This window comes from Atractosteus spatula, chromosome 18, assembly GCF_055471065.1.
Source record: "Atractosteus spatula isolate fAtrSpa1 chromosome 18, fAtrSpa1.hap1, whole genome shotgun sequence".
Taxonomy (NCBI): domain Eukaryota; kingdom Metazoa; phylum Chordata; class Actinopteri; order Semionotiformes; family Lepisosteidae; genus Atractosteus; species Atractosteus spatula.
Window position 1 is genome coordinate 14,027,877 of NC_142723.1, and position 19,793 is coordinate 14,047,669.

A 19,793-nucleotide genomic window follows, 5' to 3' on the forward strand; every position below is an offset into this window, starting at 1 on the left:
TTTCAATTAAAAGCTTTTCAGCCCAGATTATGGTTTGAGTTACAAGGCTTGAAAAGGGCTTAATTTTGCATTAATAAGCTTGCAATTTGAGAACTATTTTCAATACCCTTTCATTCACTAAAACGATTCCTGTAAGGTTAATCCGTGAGGAATCCTTTTTATTGAATTACATGTGGTGATGTGTCTCTTTACGATACTTTTTTTTGGCCCTGAAGATTTACGCCAAAGTAAGAAAAGGGCTTCAATTGTCCTCAATAATAACTCTTCACCTTGATCTCAGTTCCTTACCCTGTCTCTGAGTTCCTTACTGCTGGCCTGTCAGCCAGCTTCATGCGTGGTGCTTTGAAGAAACAGTGAGGGCCATACTCTTTTTTCTGAATTGCCTGCACTTGATGTAAGACCATTGACACCAACGGCTCACTGTAGTAAAGTACCTCCTTCACAAAGGTGAGATTAAATTTGGAACAAAACTGTTGAGTTCCTTCATAAATAACCGACTATTTTAGTTTTGCAGTTTTGCAGGGTGGGGTTTCGGTTAATTAGCCCTAATTGAATCCTTCAAAGCTCTCTTACGCAGGATTAATTTCTGGATTAATCAGGTTTCTCTAAGATTGCTAAGGTGCGTGAGTTTTGATCCATTAGATGAAGACCTGCTGCATAGGTTAATATCGATATTGTCCCATTGTGTGTTCACAAATACGCCCTGTGCTAGATTACTGGGCTACAGAGCCAAATGTCCTTTTATTTGTAAACGTTTTTATGTCCTTATTGGTACTCCATCCAGGTTGTAGTCTCAACCTTGTATTGGGAAGTAAATTTATTGCCCTTATTAAGAATATATCAGTTTCTAAAAACTGATGTAGCCAAGCAAACCTGCTTTCACAAAATCTTTTTTCCCATTTCTAAACCTCCTGCATTCTCTTAGGCAAAATGCTCACTCCAGATCGCTTATAGCACGCACTTGTAAAGTCCAGCATCTATCTTAAATCTGGAATCTAATCAATACAAAACACAAGGCCTGTTGTAAAATGCAGCTGTAATATTTTAGACTAAAATTGTTTTTAATCATCAATGTTAATTAATACTGTGACCTTTTTAAAGTCCTGACCTTGAGCAGTACAAATGAAAATATTTCTGAAACAGTGAAAACCACAATTTGCTTGTTCACACTACAGTCCTGATGGCTTATATTGGAATAGTATATGATTGATACTATTCTGGTCCTTATTTTTCTGAGAACACAGGGCTTGTCAGGTTACATGAGATCTTCTCAAGCTGCACGTTTCATATATAATAACTAAAATCATTGACTGCAGTGAATTTAGGACTTCATAATCAGAGACTATTTCAGCAAATGTAATATATAGATTAATGAACAAAGTCTCACTATATAAGTTTGAGTGAAGGAGTCTTCCCTTACCTCACACTGGTCTTTTTGCACCTATTCTCAAGAGGCAATCAGTAAAATACAGGCAATGTTACTTTTGTTTGCCTCAGAAATGACAATTTATTGCTAGACAGGCAATTGTTGATGGAAGATTGGTCATAATGTTTGTAAAACATGCATGTTTACACTCATAAAAAATATTTAAAAGTGCTCTCGTGCCTGCAAATGTTTGGGTCAAACAACTGAATCATAATTCATCCTGTGAAGTAAGACAAGGTATTTAATATTATATTAATAAGTATAGATGAGCTAATTCCAGCATCCTTCTTCGAATGATATAGAGCAAAGGGGGCAAGTCTGTTCAATAGTATGACTATTTATGAACCAACAAACTTCACGAAGAAGCAGCACATCTATTTCAATCAGACATCATTTTAGTTTTAGTTTAAAGATATGGCCTACAACTTGACCTACATAACTGAGCAATGGAAAACCACACTGAAAGACAAAAGTTCCTCTTATATCATTCATAGACCATTTCTCTAAAAGCCTAAAAACTCATTTTTAGTTAATAAGGTCTTAGGATTCTTAGTTTACATCTTTAGGGAATGAACTGAAAGAATCAGGCCTCTGTTGTTCAGATGAAGTTATTAATTCTCCGGGATCAAGGCTGCGCTGCTTTTAACGAGGAATTCTAATCTGAATGAATACAGAGTGATTTCCGACACTTAGAGAAAGAAAGTGGGGATGAGGCTGTAGCCGGCCTGTTTAGCCTAATTTCAGCACTTTGTTCAGGAATTTGTTTTTCCTGTTTACAAAATCATGTAGAGTCAACTCCATTAAAGGAAAAAAAAACGTGATGGCATGCTTTAGGAAGTAAAAGCATGTCTGAGGAATCGTAGCCCTGGAAATGAAGAAAACCTAAAAGTATTAATTTTAGGTTAAACAGACTTATAACGCCATGACTCCAGGACCCTGAACTACCAGGCAGGTGGTGGGAATCTGATGAATGTTCCACTGTGAGCCTGCTATAAAGCTCTCTTTATGAGTGTGGCCATACTGATCGCCTTCTAATCAGTGGTGTTGACAAAGAGATGATTGGAGAGGTCTGAACCAGACCTAAACCTTACATTTTAAGTGAAATTCCTTTTAGAGTGAGTATGAGAGATCATGTTGTGTTATCTATTATAACACTACCACTCTATAGAGTACAAAAGGAAAGCCTATTTTACTTTGTAATCATCAAGAATGTTTCAGTACAAGACAAAACACTGATCATGTGTGGAGCAGGAAAAACATGGTGGAAATTTCAAACAGCAGGTTGAATTAACTGGCATTTATTATATTTAATATTTTTGTTGTGCTTTGAACAGAAAACTAACATTAAGGAATGAATATATTAACAGTGTAAATATCCAAACTTCATCTAAATCTACAGACAATATACCTATATTTGCCTGTTTCACTGCTGTGTACTTAAAGCAAGCCCATCTCACTGAATATGAAAATGTAACTTCCCGTTCACTGATAGAACCTTATATGTACAATTCAATCTGCTGTATGTAAACCTCAGCAAAACTGCTGCATTAATTTATAAGTTATCATCCTTGTGTATATTTTTTATAATATATATGCAATGTACATTCATATAGAAACGTTTTGCAGGCTTTTAAGTTGACATTATCCTCAGCTAGGGGACATTAAATAACATGCAGGCAGTGTTATGTTATTTGAGCAATTCCAACGCCATCTGAACACTGCCGACGCAGCTTCGGAAATGTTGTTACCCTACTTCACGCGACTGCAGCAGTGTGCTTCAAAGGGCCACAGCTCCAGTGAGATTTCAGCGCTGGTCCTGGAAGGGCTTAGTCCTTGGCCTCCTGCCCTACAGCGTCCATGTCCGGAACCAGAAATAGACACAGACTGGGGATTACAGTACATTGTCCTGCTGCTTGTGACGTAACACATTTTCTTCAGTTTTCAAGCAAGGACAGTCTCCCATCTGTGGCACTGTGCTCAAGCTATAAAAGTTATCGTTTTTGATCAAATAAAGGATTGATATGCTCTGTACCTTACTGTTTACCTCTCAGTAGTAGCCCTCTATTTCCTTTCAAACCCAGGAGATAATCATAAAGCCTGCAATCTGCTTTAAATAACTGCTACAAAATCCAGGTATGTTTCTCTCCTTGAGGTAAAAATACAAAAACTGCATTGCAGGTCAAGGGTAGAGGCGTACAAACCAGCTGGTGTCTGTTTCTAGCTCAGTACAGAATCGAAAATAATTCTGTCTCTTTCACATTTCGGATTGGGAGTGTGAATTGCAGCTTCACGCTGTAGCTCTGTACACGAGCCTTAAATCTACAGATTTCTTCTCCCCAGAAGAAAACTGGGCTTTTAAAGCCATTCTGGTTCTAACCTGCACAAAATGATTGCTCATGTCCCCAGCTTCTTGCGCCTTTTCAGATGCTGTGATATTTTTAATCCTTTATGTGCTGGAGCTCAATTTCATGATGTAGAGCAATTTCGAAATGTCTTCACATCCTTGATGAGCTGTTGATGTAGCATTAAAAAAAGTAAATGTGCAACTTCAATATTTTGTAATAAACGAAATACATATTTTTCAGTACAGCATATATATAGAACAAATGTCAAAACCAGTTCTATATCTATTTTCCCAACAATTAGTAATTTGTGAACTGTACTTTGGCTTTGATAACTCTAAGGACGCATGCCCTGTAGTTTTTTTTAATAGGCTCTTAAATGACTCATGAGGGATATTTGATTACTCCTGCATGCAGAATCTCTCAAGCTCCTTCAGGTTGAGGATCTGTGCTTCTGGTCTGCTTTCTTCAGCTCATGCCATATTCTGCTAGAGACTGATACCAATCTAGACCTACTCTACTAACCTTGTAGTCCTCAGGACTCATACAAACCAAAACGATTTTTCTAAATGTTGTCATCTCTCTGTTCCTTAAGTCTTAACTAGAACACCAGGACCAGAGGATGCAAACCAACCCTAAGCAGAACAGATCTATTTCTCTTCTTCAGAGAAGAAGCCTGGAACAGGTAGCTGGTTGAGGCCTAAACTTAATCTGCAGCTGGGTGAAATTTGTAGGTTTAGCATTGCAAAACTGATTAGCTACTCGATTAGCAAGATGCAGCTTTTCTTATGTTCTTAACTGCAGAACCTTCTGACATTTCCCCTATATGTATGATTGTATGGGACACCAACACATGAGCACACCAGAACTTCTTGTCTGACCGATCACAATTCTTCATAATGAAACAGGCAAAGAATCCATCATGGATTCCTGGTGTTCTTTTAAATAAATTCCTTACCCTTGTGTTTCTGGACAATAGTGCGCCAGAACGCTCCCCATACACCAGCTATCGGTGGGGAGGAGAGCAAAGTGATAGAGCTAGTTCATAGGTGGGGATTATTAGGAGGCCATGATTGGTAAAGGCCATTGGGAAATTTGGCCAAGTTGCTGGGGTAACACCCTTACTGCTTTCGAGAAACGCCCGAGGATTTTTAATGACCCCAGAGAATCAGGATGCCGGTTTTACATCTCATCTGACGGATGGCGCACTTTTCACAATATACAGTAGTGCCCCCCATCACAATACTAGGGCATTAGGACCCACACAGACCACAGGATGAGCGCCCCCTACTGGCCCCACTAACACAACCACTAAATACTCTATGAGGATTGTAGCCTGCTTCTTCTCTGCGAGGCCACAGAACTGCCTGACAGATGACTCAGTATCTTTTCATTCTGCACGCCGATGACTAACCGGACCACTTGGCTTTTTGCTTTTTAACCATTCTTCCACCCCTGCCACGGCACTTGTCTAATCAACTGAATTAAAGCGAAGTGGGGAGAAAAAATTATATATTTTCCATTAATTCCGACAGGTGTAGTGTAAGTGGATGGAAAACTCATTAAAAGCTGGACTGAATAATTGAAAGATTACTGATGTAGGGGGAGATCGGTTTACATCTTCAGCAGGTCTCTTTATGAGCCCCTGGGGACATCGACGCTGAGACAAAGCTGGAGTGAATGAAGTGGGCACAGGGCCAGGGAGCCAGTGAAAGTGAGCAGAAGAGCCCTGTGCCAGTTTCATTAGTTAAAGATGGAAAAAGGGTCTCCCGGCCAGAGAACGCATTGTATTTTTCAACCACTTTTCCAGAAAGTACTTAATAAACAAAAGCTGGAAGAGAACATGATAGGAGTGGGGGCAGAGGTCAGACTAGATGGAGCTGGTAACAGCCAGCCTTGAATATATCTATTTATAATATTTATATTTATCTAGTTATCCGTTCAAAAAATGCTTAATTGTATGCTAGGCTACAGGTTTCATGTCAATTAGGGCCAGAATATCCTTTATTGATATATTAGGATGTGCTTTTTCTCTTGTGCGTTTTGTATTTAAATGTTAGTTTTTGCATCCTGCAGGACTTGTTAAAATGTAGGCCTAATGACTCTTTTCAGCGGGAAACAAATGAAGCGATCATGTCTGAATGATCATTAGACATCTCCAGCCACTGCAAAACAGAGATTTCCGTACCCATTGTAATTGGTGACCACCCTCAAGACTTCTGTGGGACTTGTTAGTTAAAAGACTCAGATGGATTAGAATCTATTTCTCCACAGTCCCTGTAGAAATCTATACATTATGTAGCCTGGAAAAATGTTCAGAGACTGTAAGATAGTTCCTTTGCGAGTTTATTTTATTTAAACAAATGCAAAAACTTAAAATTAGACAAAACACCGGGCAAGGCAATTCACAGCATTTTAGTCACGCCTTTTTTCTGCTGCTTGGGGAAACGTAGATGAACGCACATCTTCAGAAAGAATGACAGGGATTATTGCCTCAAAAGGTATTTAAAATGTAGATAATGGTTGTAATACTGTTGGGTTAGTTAGTGTGTGTGAATTTTGACTCAAAATGTTGAAAATGATAATGGTTTTAATTCTGCTTATTTTATACCCTTTATATCTGCAACTACATTGCGTGACTGCTCTGGTATTTCTAAATCCAGGTGGATGCTGCACAGTGGTGGTGGTGGAGGGGATCCCCATTACCTGTAAAGCGCTTTGAGTGGGGTATCCAGAAAAGCGCTATATAAGTGTAAGCAATTATTATTATTAAATGCTGAATCACAAACCAACACTTCCACCAAACTCATAAGGAGTAAATGTGAGATTCATACATTTTCACTTGTACACAGCAGTGCTGGGACTTATACCATTTCATACAGCTCAAGTGACTATTTTTGGGGACCAAAGTAGGAAAAAAAAAACTCAATCCCAATCAGCTGGATTTTCTTGTTCTTTCAATTATGACTGAAATGTTTTCCCCACCATGACAAGCAGTCAGACTGTGCTGTGTTGTGGGCAGGTGAAGCCTCAGGTGAACCTGCTGGCTTGGCAGGTATTTTAAAACAGCGCGGGGCAGTGCAATCACCACTGATGTAAACAGACTTGTTTTTTGGTTTTAGTTTAGGTCCTCTCGCAATATGAACATGATGCGTTTTTCTTTTGCTGCGACGTGTAAATGCACTGAATGGCATTACCCGGATTTTGCAAGTAGTTGTGCAGTCATCTTTCGCAGCCCCCTGAAGTAACTGTGATCATACTTTTTTAAAACCCCACGGCTCTCCTCCTTGGCAGCTGCCAAGCCCCTGCCATGTTTGCCACTTCTTCAATTTTTTGGCACAGACCTGGCTTTTAACACCAGGATGCCAAGACAGGGTAGATTCCCAAAAGCAATAAATAAAACCTAGGTGTGGACAGATATATAATAGCACATTTGTCATATCAGTAGGCCAGCGTGCTTCAAGTTTTTTTTGTCACCATGCATTTTTAATCCTAAATAGCTAGAATTTGTTATGTGAATGCTTCGAAACGAACCAGCATAGATAAAGAGAACACCTATAGAAAAAGAACTCTTTTTTCAGTCAATTTTGAAATTATTAACAATAATTTACTTCACAGTGTTTACATTGTAAGGACAGCACAGTGGTTAGCATTGTTAACCTTAACAAAAGCGTTATATAAGTGTAAGCAATTATTATTATTATTATTATTCATTATTAAAATAGGTTCCCATTGCTGCCTCACAGCTCTGGGACCACTGGTTCAATTCCTTGGGTGCTATCTGTATGGAGTTAGCATGTTCTCCCTGCTTTTGCATGGGATTCCTCTGGGTGCTCCGTTTCCTCCCATAGTCTAAAGACATACTGGCAGGTTAATGGGGTTCTGGGAAAATTGGCCCTGGTGTGAGTGAGTGAGTGTGTGTGTGTCTGGCCTGTGATGTACTGGTGTCCTGTCCAGGGGGTGTCCTGCCTTGTGCCTGTTGCTTGCCAGGATAGGCCCCAGCTCCTGCGTGACCCTGTTTTGGATAAAGCAGTTTCAAAATGGATGTTTGTTTACATTGCCCATAGTGGCCAGGCTGATACTGCATGTTCAATGCAAGGATGAAAAATGGCACCAGGTTTGTATTTCTCCAGTATCAGCCTCTTGAGAGAAGCCAGGATAATCGTCTCCAACAACACAGCGAGGTAGCTCGTTCCTGACACCCACAACTCTGTGTAAAGAAATCATTTTTAAGAGCACTTTAGTAAGCGTCTATGAGCAAGAATCATTGATCATGGGGAAAAGGGGCCAATAAAATCCACGTGAGGTGTTCTGCCACCGGCCTGAAACGTCATCACTCCCGAACCTTGTTAAGTCCTGCCATTTGATCCCTGAGCCCCTCCCGAAGCAAAGCAAAGCCAGAAAAGTGACAGACTGTCAGTTTGGCTTTGCAGTGCAGATTAATGTTCCCGCAGGGCTGAACAGTCAATCTTGTGTCGCTAGTGACCTCGACCCTGTTTGCACTCGCATCCCCCAGGAGTGAGGAAACTCTTCAGAATTTAGAGATGTTATACAATTCTAACTTTTTTATTTTTAACTTGTGGACCACTGCTGTGGGAGCAGAGAGTGGTTACGAAACAGTGCTGTGATTAGTGGAGTAGATATTACTGTCACTCAGAGTGCAGCGGAAAGCCTGAGCTCCATTGAGGAGGGTTTTAAGCTGAGTCTCAATAATTATGGGCCGTGCAGTGAAAAGAGAAGCATTTGCCTGAAGCAGAGACTACTGTATACAGGCTCTATTTTAATGAGTAATCAGTACGTATGTAAGCAGATAAATCTTTCTAATGCTGCTGTTACATATTCTATTTGCTGTTAATTTCAACAGAGAGGCAGAATAACAAGCAGAAATTCAGAAAACAGACCCTAGGTTTTAAATCATCTTGAGTCTGGTATGGCAATGTTTCAGAAGATTATCTTCTGGAAGTGTTGCAATATAACAACAGTGTCCAGCTACACTGTCCGTGCAGGATGAGCAACACTCCTCATTCTGCCACACTGAATGCATCAAGGCAGCCCAGATACTGCAGTGCAATTTACTTGTCTCTGTGCACACTTATAATAAATACACCTAAAGAAAGAATCTAGTGCCTCTTCTGTTTCAAATACAACTTCTTAATTTCATGACGGCTGCACCTACATAATAGATGCCCAAAAGTAATAAATAAAATATGTTTATCTCGGCATATAATACATATTTGTACTGCAATTTCAGCAGCTCAGGGAGCTTGAGCTTTGTGTTGTCTGCATGCATTTTTAATTTAAAATATTTAAAGCTGGTTATGTGAAATCCTTGAAATGCACCGTCTTACAGAGGAAAGGGACGTTCATTTTAAAAGACACTTTTAAAACTATTTTTCGGCCAGTTAAAGTGGGCTTGCTATGAATCGCAGACTCAAAACAATCTCGCAGGGGTTTTGTGACAATATCGAGATGAAACGGTGATGACGTTTTGCGCTGTCGTACAGTGCACAATTCAAATAGTGCAGTCTCTCGCTTGACAGAACATGTTACATCATTTTGTAGATTCCTTTGGAGTGCAATCAAAAGATCTGATCTTTTCAGAGAACACTTGTGAATGAATAACAATTAGCAAATATAATAATCACCAAATATAATCAGCAAGATTATGTGCACAGTTCAGTTCAATGCACTGGACAAAACAGGGTCACATCACATCACCATCAATCTGTTATTGAAATGCAAAGCAACTGGGCATTGAAGCATGTTTTGCTACAGTAGCCTTTTCCTTGCTTGCTTTAATTACAGTATGTAAACAGAGGTAGGTTACCTGTTTGCTGTAGCATTTGTCTGGACACTAATATTTATTTTAAAGGAAGGCTTCTGGGTAAATGGACACCACAGCTTTTGGGCAAGAAGTAGTTCATTCAGTCCAGAGCTTCTTTTGAAAGTACAGTACCGATGGATGGATCTGAGCCACTGTTTTTGTTCCCCAGAAACATAGACATTCGGGAGAGTTCGTCATGGAAATACTCATGTGAATGGCTATCCTATAAGCTCTATGTAAATGGGATGTATTTACTGATGCTATTGTTTGAAAGCAATTTCTTTCAATAAAAGCTCATTAGGTTTTCAAACGGGTCTATCTGTTTTTGAACACCCAAGGCTCAATTATACAGGTTTTGCCTCGGTTTTGTGTTTTCCACTCGATCTCGGTATTCTCCCCGAGTCGGGCAAACAATGGAGAGAGTGCCCCACATTGTGTGCGCGGAGCCCACGGTTTGAAATGTCAGACGGGAGAGAAAGAGCGATCGGCGTTAGGCCCGATCTGTGGAAGGGACAGCGTGGGCTTGAAAACAGGTCAAGAGCACTGAAAGGTACTGCAATGGATGACTCAGGGAGTTTGAGAATGGGCTGTGAGAGAGCTCTGGATGGCCTTTTCACCACGGCGTTTTCTCTTCATTGGTTGCCTGGAAAGTCACATTTTCAATACAAGATCTCATATAAGATTCGAGCGGCGCGTTGGTGCAGTGGGTTTAGTGCGTGCCTCTCACTCCGCGGGTCAGGGTTTTGGTTAAGTTTTTCGCCAGCAGCCGTATCACCCTGCAACTCCCAGTTGGCCGCCCACTGAAGCTCAGCAGGTGTGAGCCTGGCCAGTCCCTGGATGGGAGACCTCCTGGATAAGCTAAGGCTGCTGCTGGAAGAGGTGTTAGTGAGGCCAGCAGGGGGGCGATCACCCCACGGTCCATGTGGGTCCTAATGTCCCAGTATAGTGACAGGAACACTAAACTGTAAAAAGGCACTGTCTTTTGGATGAGATGTAAAACCGAGGTCCTGACTCTCTGTGGTCATTAAAAATCCCAGGGTGTTTCTCAAAAAGAGTAGGGGTGTTACCCTGGTGTCCTGGCCAAATTTCCCATTGGCCCTACCAGTCATTGCCTCCTAATAATCGGCATCTCTGAACTGGCTTCATCACTCTGTTCTCCTCCCCGGAGTGGACTGTCCAGAAAAGCACTATATAAGCGTAAGACAATATTAATTATTACTGACTATAAGGCTTTGGATCATCTGGCTCTGTCAAACATCTTAGAAGTCCTTCCTGTTTACGTTCCCTTCTGTAGGCTCTGTTCTGTTGAGCCTGACCCATCAATCACTGTACCCAGTCCTTTTCTGTTGCTGCTCCATTATTATGGAGTGTCTCTTCTCGAGGCAGATTCTTTTAAGTCTCAACTTAAAAATCACCTTTTTACTAGTACCTATGTATGACTGTCTTTCATTTTTTTGTGCATGTTATTGCTCTATTTTTATGTATTTATCATTATGTACAGTATTCTTGGGTTTGGAAAGGCACTTTTATAAATAAAGTTTTAATCAGAAGAACTGTGAGCCTGGAGGTGGGGATGTAGCCTAAAAGATAGCGGTCCCTGCTAGGAATTGTGGGATGGAAGTACTGTACATGGCGACAAAGGACTTTTCTTCTTTTTCATTTCAAACCAGACAAGAATGAGGACTGGACAGACGAGCAAGTTTCTGTAACTTGGCATTTATCCTGGGACAAGTAAGCCATTAAATCTGTGACAGAAACTGGGGTTGTGTCTGTCTGTCATCTGTCAGGTTGACGGCAGGATGTGTATATTCCAAAACACTTTTGATTTTTTTTTTTCCGGGGGAACCACTGCACCGATTGAACTGAAATTCAAGTGCCCGATTTCCTCAGTGAGCAACGCTGCTTTAAAAGTCGCATCTGACAGGTTGCTGTGGTCATTGATATGTACTGCTTGGTCATCAATCATCTTGTAAACCGCAAACCGCTCCAAGCCAAAATCTATTTGGTCAATTAATTCCAAACTGGGAAAGAATGCTTCCAGGGCCAACGTGATGGAAATGTCAAAATGCATAGTCCAAGATCTCGTTTTATAGTAGTTCAGGTGGGGAGCTGCGTCGGCATGGGCAGGCTCCAAAGGAACAAGTAAAAGGTTTAGTCCATGCTGAGAAGAGAAGAAAGGAAACACAACGTTTCGGCTGTGAAGCCTTCTTCGGGTGTGAAAAAGACAGGGAAGTCAGTAGCTGATATGGCACAGGTGAACAAAAGCCGGGAGAGTGGAGCAGGGGAGAGGCAGAGTGGGCACTCAGGTGGTGCAAAATCGAGAGAGAGCAGAAAGACATCCGAAACCAGAAGTATCCTGAAACTTGGTTCACACCCCTTCCCCCTTCTCTCAGTGACAGACTTGTTTTCTTCTAATTCTCTAATTCTTTAATTCTCACACCAACTGAGTGCCCACTCTGCCCCCCCCCCCGTGCCCGCCATCTTCTACACTCCCGGCTTTTGTTCACCTGTGCCATATCAGCTACTGACTTCCCTCTCGTTCTCACACCCGAAGAAGGCACCACGGCAACTGAAACATTGTGTTTCCTTCCTTCTCTTTTCAGCGCGGGGAATAAATCTTTAACTTGTTGCTTTGCAACTCATTTTATTCATTGTTGGCAAGAAGCATGTCCACTAAGTAGCCCCGTCAAAATGTTTGCCTTTTTAACTCCATCCTCGATCACAAAATGGAGAGATAGGGTTCAGGCAGGAGCCAGGATAGCTGGCCTGACAATCATGTTGTTCTGCTGCGTTTCTGGAACGAGCTCCTCTAGTTTAGCTGAACCCTGGCAGAGTGAATCAATGCCCAAGTCTCCTTTACAACACATGCTGCTTTTGGAACCATGTATCTGGAATCTGGGCAGTGGTAGAGCTGGTAAGGATACTTTTCTCCCCCCTCTAAGGACCATCTGAACTAATTACTCAAGCAGCACAAAAACATATGGCTCAACGCTCAAAGTTTTTTTTGTAAAAGTGAAACTTTTACTCTTTTTTACTGTTGTTCTCACAATTCTCATTGTTCTCCCCCGTGTGAAATGGTGTTCCTGCTGAACTGAAACCTGGCAGCTGTCATCAACACCCTAACCTGTTCCATAGTTACACCTTATTCACTATGATTACTTCTTCTGGGTAAGTGTGGCTTTCATATGCTGGGGAGGCATCAATAATTACACCTAAATGTCTTTGATACTAAGATCTCGCCCATAGCTTTACTGCTCCTTTGCTTTACTAAACCATTTCATGACAAAGCACTTTGTTTGGAAGCTTTGGAAATTGTTCGTAGTTTTCTTGTATTATGGTACACTCCTGTTTGTACCTCTTGAGTTCCACCTGGGATAGACCATGCATTGGAAGATATCTTTCAATCTTTCATCTTTCAATGTCATGCTAAGGTGGAGACTCAGAGAGTCAAAGAACAAGCCAGGGACATGTGAGCTGGGATATAATGTATGGATATGCATGTGTACATATATTTGCATTTTCATTAAACCCCTAAATGAAACAATATCCAAGTACAGCTGGATCTTAAAACATAGCTGTTCAAAGATGCAGCTATTCAATACATTTGGCTGAGGACAAGGAGTTTAATTTAATTTGTAGTTTATTGAGCATTTTCTACTGTCTTTCGGGGGAGATCTCCCCAGGCAAATTGAAACATCTATTAATCTGTTTTCATACTGTTTTATCCGATTCAGGATCGAGGGGATGCCAAAGCCTATCCTGAGAAGCAACAGGCTCAAAACAGGATACACCCTGGACGGGACGCCAGTCCATCGCAGGGCAGACAGACACAATTCTCCCAGAGGCCAATAAACCTACCCACACAAACACAGACAGAACATAGAAACTGTACCCCATGATCTGGAATTAAAGAGAACTCCAGTTCCAGTTTCTCAGATCGGTATTAATTCTATGTAATAAGATTAATTCATCGACATTCTAGAAAAAAATGACAAATTTTGAATTAAGCACAAAATAGTGAACTTTGTGAAAGTACTGTAAATCACCATGTTGTGAATTGTGACATGATGCGGCCCACTAGTCTCCTGCTCACTAGTCTCCGTAATGAATAAAGTAATGTGTTGTATGAGTTTATAAATACAGGATGTGCAGCAGTCATTTCACCTAAGAGAAGATAAGATTTTATTGTCCCCCGAGGAAAATTTTTTATGGACACCCAGCGGTCCTGTACATTTAAATAGAATAAAATGCAAAAAAAAAGAGAGAAGAAAAACATTGCAGATTGTACTATTACAAAAAATAAGAAAAACATTGCACATCATTCTATTGCACATGTACAGTATAATACATAACAACATGTAACATTTATAACACATCACAAAAACATATTGCACTCAAGTGGGTTGGAAGAGTCATAACTGTGTTTATCCTTGACATTTGCATTGACAGCTTTAATGGAGAGTGGAACACAGGAATGTTTGTATCTGTTTGACTTACAATTGGGAACCCTAAAACGTTTGCCAGAAGGAAGCCGTTGATATTCAGAGTTGAAGATGTGGGAAGGATCTGATATAATTTTTCCCGCCTGTTTGATTAGGGATTTTTCAAAGATTGTCTGCAGGGAGGGGTGCTGTTTCACTCCCATGACTTTCAAAGCAGTCTGGATGAGGCGGGTAATTTGCGATTTAAAATGGACTGATAGATGACCAACTGAACTTTGGAGCAAACACTCTCAACATGAGTAGACACCAAGAACCATTTATTGGCAAAACCGCCTCAAAATCAAAAGCAATATTTCTATTGGATTAAAGGAGATGTACTGTATTCACAAACCTGCTTGTTTACAGTGTCACAGGGCTGCTTCACCTCACCAGAAGTTATGTTGTCTCATTCTGAATTGCAGGAATTTTGTCTATTTTGTGATGGAAATTGGAGGTTTTACAATTTACGGTGTACATTGGACTTTTATTGTGGTTTGAAATGTACTCATCAATGCTGATTCTTTCTAACCCCGAAATATGAAAATAGCATTACAGTTGCCCTTTAAACACTGGGCCCCAGCTGCTGCAAGGCAGCAATGCTAACCGCTGCACCACCAGGCCATCCACGATTGAACACGTTCCTGTTAAAACTAACTACACAATTAAGTTTTAGTTCTCATTTAAAACCTGGTCATCTCAAATCGTTGTGCAAAAACAGATTCCCCACAAATGATGACTCATCTTGAGTGCTATGCTGCATTAAATATCGTCATGGCGTGACGTACTGTAAATGACACTTTATTTTATGTTCCTGCTCTGTTTTTATCCCCCAAACTCTGTTTCTCAATTTGGCAGGATGTGTTTCTGAGGAAAAAGTGTGAAAACTTTTTCCTTAGAAACTCTGCAGCTGTGGGATTAACGACAACCTGTGCTGGGCAAGCTGTGGAGGAAGACGGTCATTTCTAAACCTCCCTCTGGTGGCATGTCAGCTTTATTAAGTTCCTCGTGGCTACAGCACAGCTTCCCAGCTCCTTCCCTCCACGAGGACATTTTGTCTAATGAGAGTTTGTCTTAGGTAGTCTACAATGACCTTAAAAACGAAAAGCCATCTTTTACCTTCTCCGATCTCTGGCTATAGTTTTTCAATGTTGGACCTTTAATGTACTCGGTGATGCGTTGTATGTTTCCAATTCTCCGGCGAGCACTTTGTCTCCCTGATTTTAGTCATTTTCTGAGAAGCTCTGTGCTTTATTAAAAAGTCCCTCTCCTTTGATGAAAAAAAACAGCCCTGCAGCTTCTCAGGCTCTTACGGAAACAAAACGGTTTCTCTGATTTGACTGTATTATTTATTAAAAGTCAGAAATCCAGAAACAAGACCCCACAACACTGGATGTACAAAGATCTTTCACCTCCACCCCATTGGTTCACTCATACAGTACTTTCAAAGCATTGTGTGCAAGTATGAACAAGCAGATCTTGATTTATTTTGCCCTGTCCTTAGGAAAGCATAGAGGCCACAGATTCCTCCTTTAGGTTACTGATCAGGTCTGCTGTATTACTCACTTACAGATTACAATGTGAATACTAAGTGCCATTTTTTAACTGATGAACAAATACTATAGACAGGATTTGATTAGTCCGAGTTTGAGGTAAAAAAAAACAAACCAACCTACAGTATATCTGTCTTTTACTAAGGGGTGTGATCACTGATCACATACGACGAAGTCTGCCTATGTCTGACCAAAAAAGGACTTAGTATCTGTAGTCTATGTGGGCACTTTTTTTCCTTTGAGCGTTTATGGAAAATTACGATGAACCATTTTAGCTTGCTTGTACAGAAACGAATTGTGAGTGTATGATTTAAGTCTAGCTGAACAAAATGGGACTAAATACGCATACATAGGCAGATAAGAATTTCTCATTGGTGTACATGACACAGTCTAGGCACCCTTCAAGAATTTCAATCTGTGAAGTATATCATTCAATCGTATTTGATCCTAGAATAAGCAGGGATGTAGTCAGGCAATTCCAAATCTTAGACTGAAAGAAAGGCAATATTTTAACCACAACTACTTTTCAGATATGTCAGTTTGAGCATTTCATCAGATTCTGATATACTGACATCACAGTCTGAGATAAAAGCTCCTTGGGAAACACAATTAGTCATCAAAAATCTCTTTTCTTTGTTCTCTGCAGAAAAGGATGCTTAATACCGAATTCCCCAAATCTGACTGCAAATCAGACTCCTGTATCATGGCAACTTCAACAGTACTGTGCAAAAGCATTCACCCCCTATCAATTTGATGAACTAAAATTAGCTTAGTACAAAATACACCCTTCTATGCAACTGATTGTCAGTTCCAACTAGGAAATCCATTCATCCCTTTTCTAACTGCTTTATCCAATACACAGTCATGGAGGAGCCAGAGCCTGTCTCTGCAAGCAAAGAGCGCAAGGCAGGGTACTCCTTAGATGGGATACCCATCTACAGCAGGGCACACACAGACACAATCACAGACAGACACACACTCACACCAGGGCCACTTTTCCCAGAAGCCAATTAACCCGCCAGTAGAGTGTCTTTGGACTGTGGGAGGACATCAGAGCACCCGTCGAAAACCCCCACACACACATGGGCAGAACATACAAACTCCACACAGAAAGCACCCCAGGAACTGAATTCTAGGCCCCTGTGCTGTGAGCTTGAGCAGGCAACAATGCTAACCACCGCAACACCATGCTGCCTGCTCAACAAGGGAATATGCCACAAAACACACAGTGAAATTGCAAGGACACCATCCCACCTGGATGCACAGTTTCAACAGAGGAATTCTACAAACAAATGACTTGATGATGACTAATGATTTTATGAGAGAAGTCATTCGGATCTGATTAATTCCTCTCTCTTATACAGCAAACTAAACAGATGCTGTCAAAGAAGACTTGAAACGCTGTGGAGCACAACAAGATGGAGTGGATTCCAGCTTCACTCAACGATCTCTCAATCCTGCAATGGGGCACCTGGTGAATCATGGTGAAAATCTAGCATAGATCTCTCTGCTGAGCGAATAGGGCCAAACTGCCTGTTTTCCTTTCTAAAAGGAACTGAAAATAAACACACAGGGCTTCTCCTTGCCTCCGTGTGTACATACTGCATATACTGAGCATCAAAAGAAATCAAAAGCATAAAAAGAACCAGGTGTGACATTCATTCTCATCACCTGTGCTCCACAAGCTTGGTCACTAATGAGGTGATTTTGTGATTATGCAACAGTTTCTCAGATGCATCATGGCCTGCTAATATCCCCCATCTATATTGGCTTCTTCACTCTGTTCTCCTCCCCACTGAGAGCTGGTGTGTGGTGAGCGTACTGGTGCACTATGGCTGCCGTCACATCATCCAGGTGGGGGCAGTACACTGGTGGTGGTGGAGGGGAGTCCCCATTACCTGTAAAGTGCTTTGAGAGGAGTGTCCAGAAAAGAGCTATATAAGTGTAAGCAATTATTATTTTTATTATCATGGTAGGTTGTGAATGATCAATTCATCATAGTGACACCGGATGCATGTAATTAACATCCAAAATCATAAGCATAAAGTTTCTTTTGATGCTCGGTACTTTTCTGTGTGTCCTCTCCCAGCCCTGCCCTGCAACACTGCTAACATCAGCCTCATGTTTTGATATGAATGAACAGCTTTGGTATTATGTATTACATATCGTGGTGGAACAAGCTTGTTTATGCAGCAACATCTGTGCATGTCTCCAAAGCATAAGGCACACATAACGTAGCAGATACAGTTTTGTTTTCTAAGCATCACCTCAGGCCTGCAGATAGCATATGCAGAGAGCACTGCTTTGTTGCGACTGACATAACCATATGATAACATTGAGGCAATCCTTGGGAGTGTGGGGGGCTTTGGCCGGAATCCAAAAAGACTATCCTTGCATGCACACAACATATCTGGCAGGGCAACAACTCAAGTGAAACATCCACATACTACATGAAGAGAAACAACAAAAAAAAGCAAATGATCTACTGTACATTTCCACAAAGCAAAAGGGAAAAACAAAAAACAAAATATATTTTTGACAATGAGTAGAGACCTGCAAATGTGTTCTGACAGGCCTGTCATTTCAGAGAAGTCTGTTTTTAAACCAGTGCAGATTAATATGAGCCATTTACAAAGACGAGGCTTCTGTAGTCTACTGGGTAATACATATGGGGCCAGCTCGCTTTGTATCTGTTGGAAATGAATAATTTAGTGGTGCAAAATGTGTGGTAAACCCCACATCCTAAAACCCAAATCCCCTTTCTAGCAGCTAGGCTAGAGTATCAGGAGGACGGTGAAAACACAGCAAGCACTTGTACACAGCTGCATGCTCTACAGCCTACACACTACCAAAGGATTTGGAGCAATTCATCCCAACCTCACATGAGATTTTAAAAATAGCTGACCCATTCGCAGTGTTAAAGTAAGAAATAAAAATAAATGAACAAAGCCTCTTTAAAGGGGTATCTCCATTTTCCATCCATCCATTTTTTAAAAACATTTCACTTCATCCAATTCAGGGTCGTGGGGCGAGCAGGAGCTTATCCCAGCAAGCAGTGGGTGCAAGGTGGGGTACAGCCTGGATGGGATGCCAGTTCATCGCAGGGCACACAGACACGCACACCCTCACACCAAGGCCAGATTTCCCTGATGCCAATTAACCTACCAGTATGTCTTTGGTCTGTGGGAGGAAACCCATGCAAACATGGGGAAAACATGTAAACTCCACCCAGACAGCACCCCAAGGTCCTCTGCGCTGTGAGGCAGCAATGATAACCACTGTGCTGCCCATGTTTATTTTCATCTAATTTAATTTCTTAGCAGTACTACAAACTTCTTACATACTGTAGTCTACACTTTCTGTGCGCTTTGATGAGTCTAGTTAGGTTTTTGTACAGGACTCACCTGGGACAGTTTTGGAAAAGTGTGATTTTCTACTAGTTTGGAATCATTGTACAATGGGGAGGTGGTCTCCTGTTTTACAGTTATATTTAAGAATATCGAAGGTTATCCTTTTCTTTTTCCGCAAAAACGTGTGAGGCAGCACACAGCACAAAGTAAATAAAAACTGCATTTATATGCTAGACAGATATTCCATCAAAAAGAACTTCACAAAGTAGTTTCACAAAGGTGAAGAAAGAGAAATTGGGGGCATATCCATGCTAGACAATGATCTTAATAATTCATTAGAAAACTTCTCTTTTGTTGGGGCATTCGCTTCTAGGATTTAGTTTATGGGACCTCTGTCATGAAAATTCAGAACATATGAACCTAGAGTTCCATATGGCTGTGCATTCTTTGTTATGTAATGTGCTGCCGTAATTTCAACAGGCTGTTTCAAATCAAGTAACGCCCATGAACTGTTTGCTAGTGCAGAGCTTCTCAGGTCTTGCCCCAGAGTCCCCTTGTGTGTTATTTTCTCCAGCTCAGTTCTTAATCACAGATCATTTATTTCTATTCCTGATCTTTTTTTTTAGATTCTTAAAAAGCTGAATGAAATGCATAACTGCTATTAACCCTGTGCTGAATACTGAGTTGCAGGACGGCCCTCATTCCAGTGTGCAGGCTGAAATATAAGCAGTTAGACTGAAGCAGAAGGATCAACACTGTTTCAGTGAGGTGGTTGTCTGAAACAGCCTGCGTCTTTTCGTCATCAATGGATCACCCATTA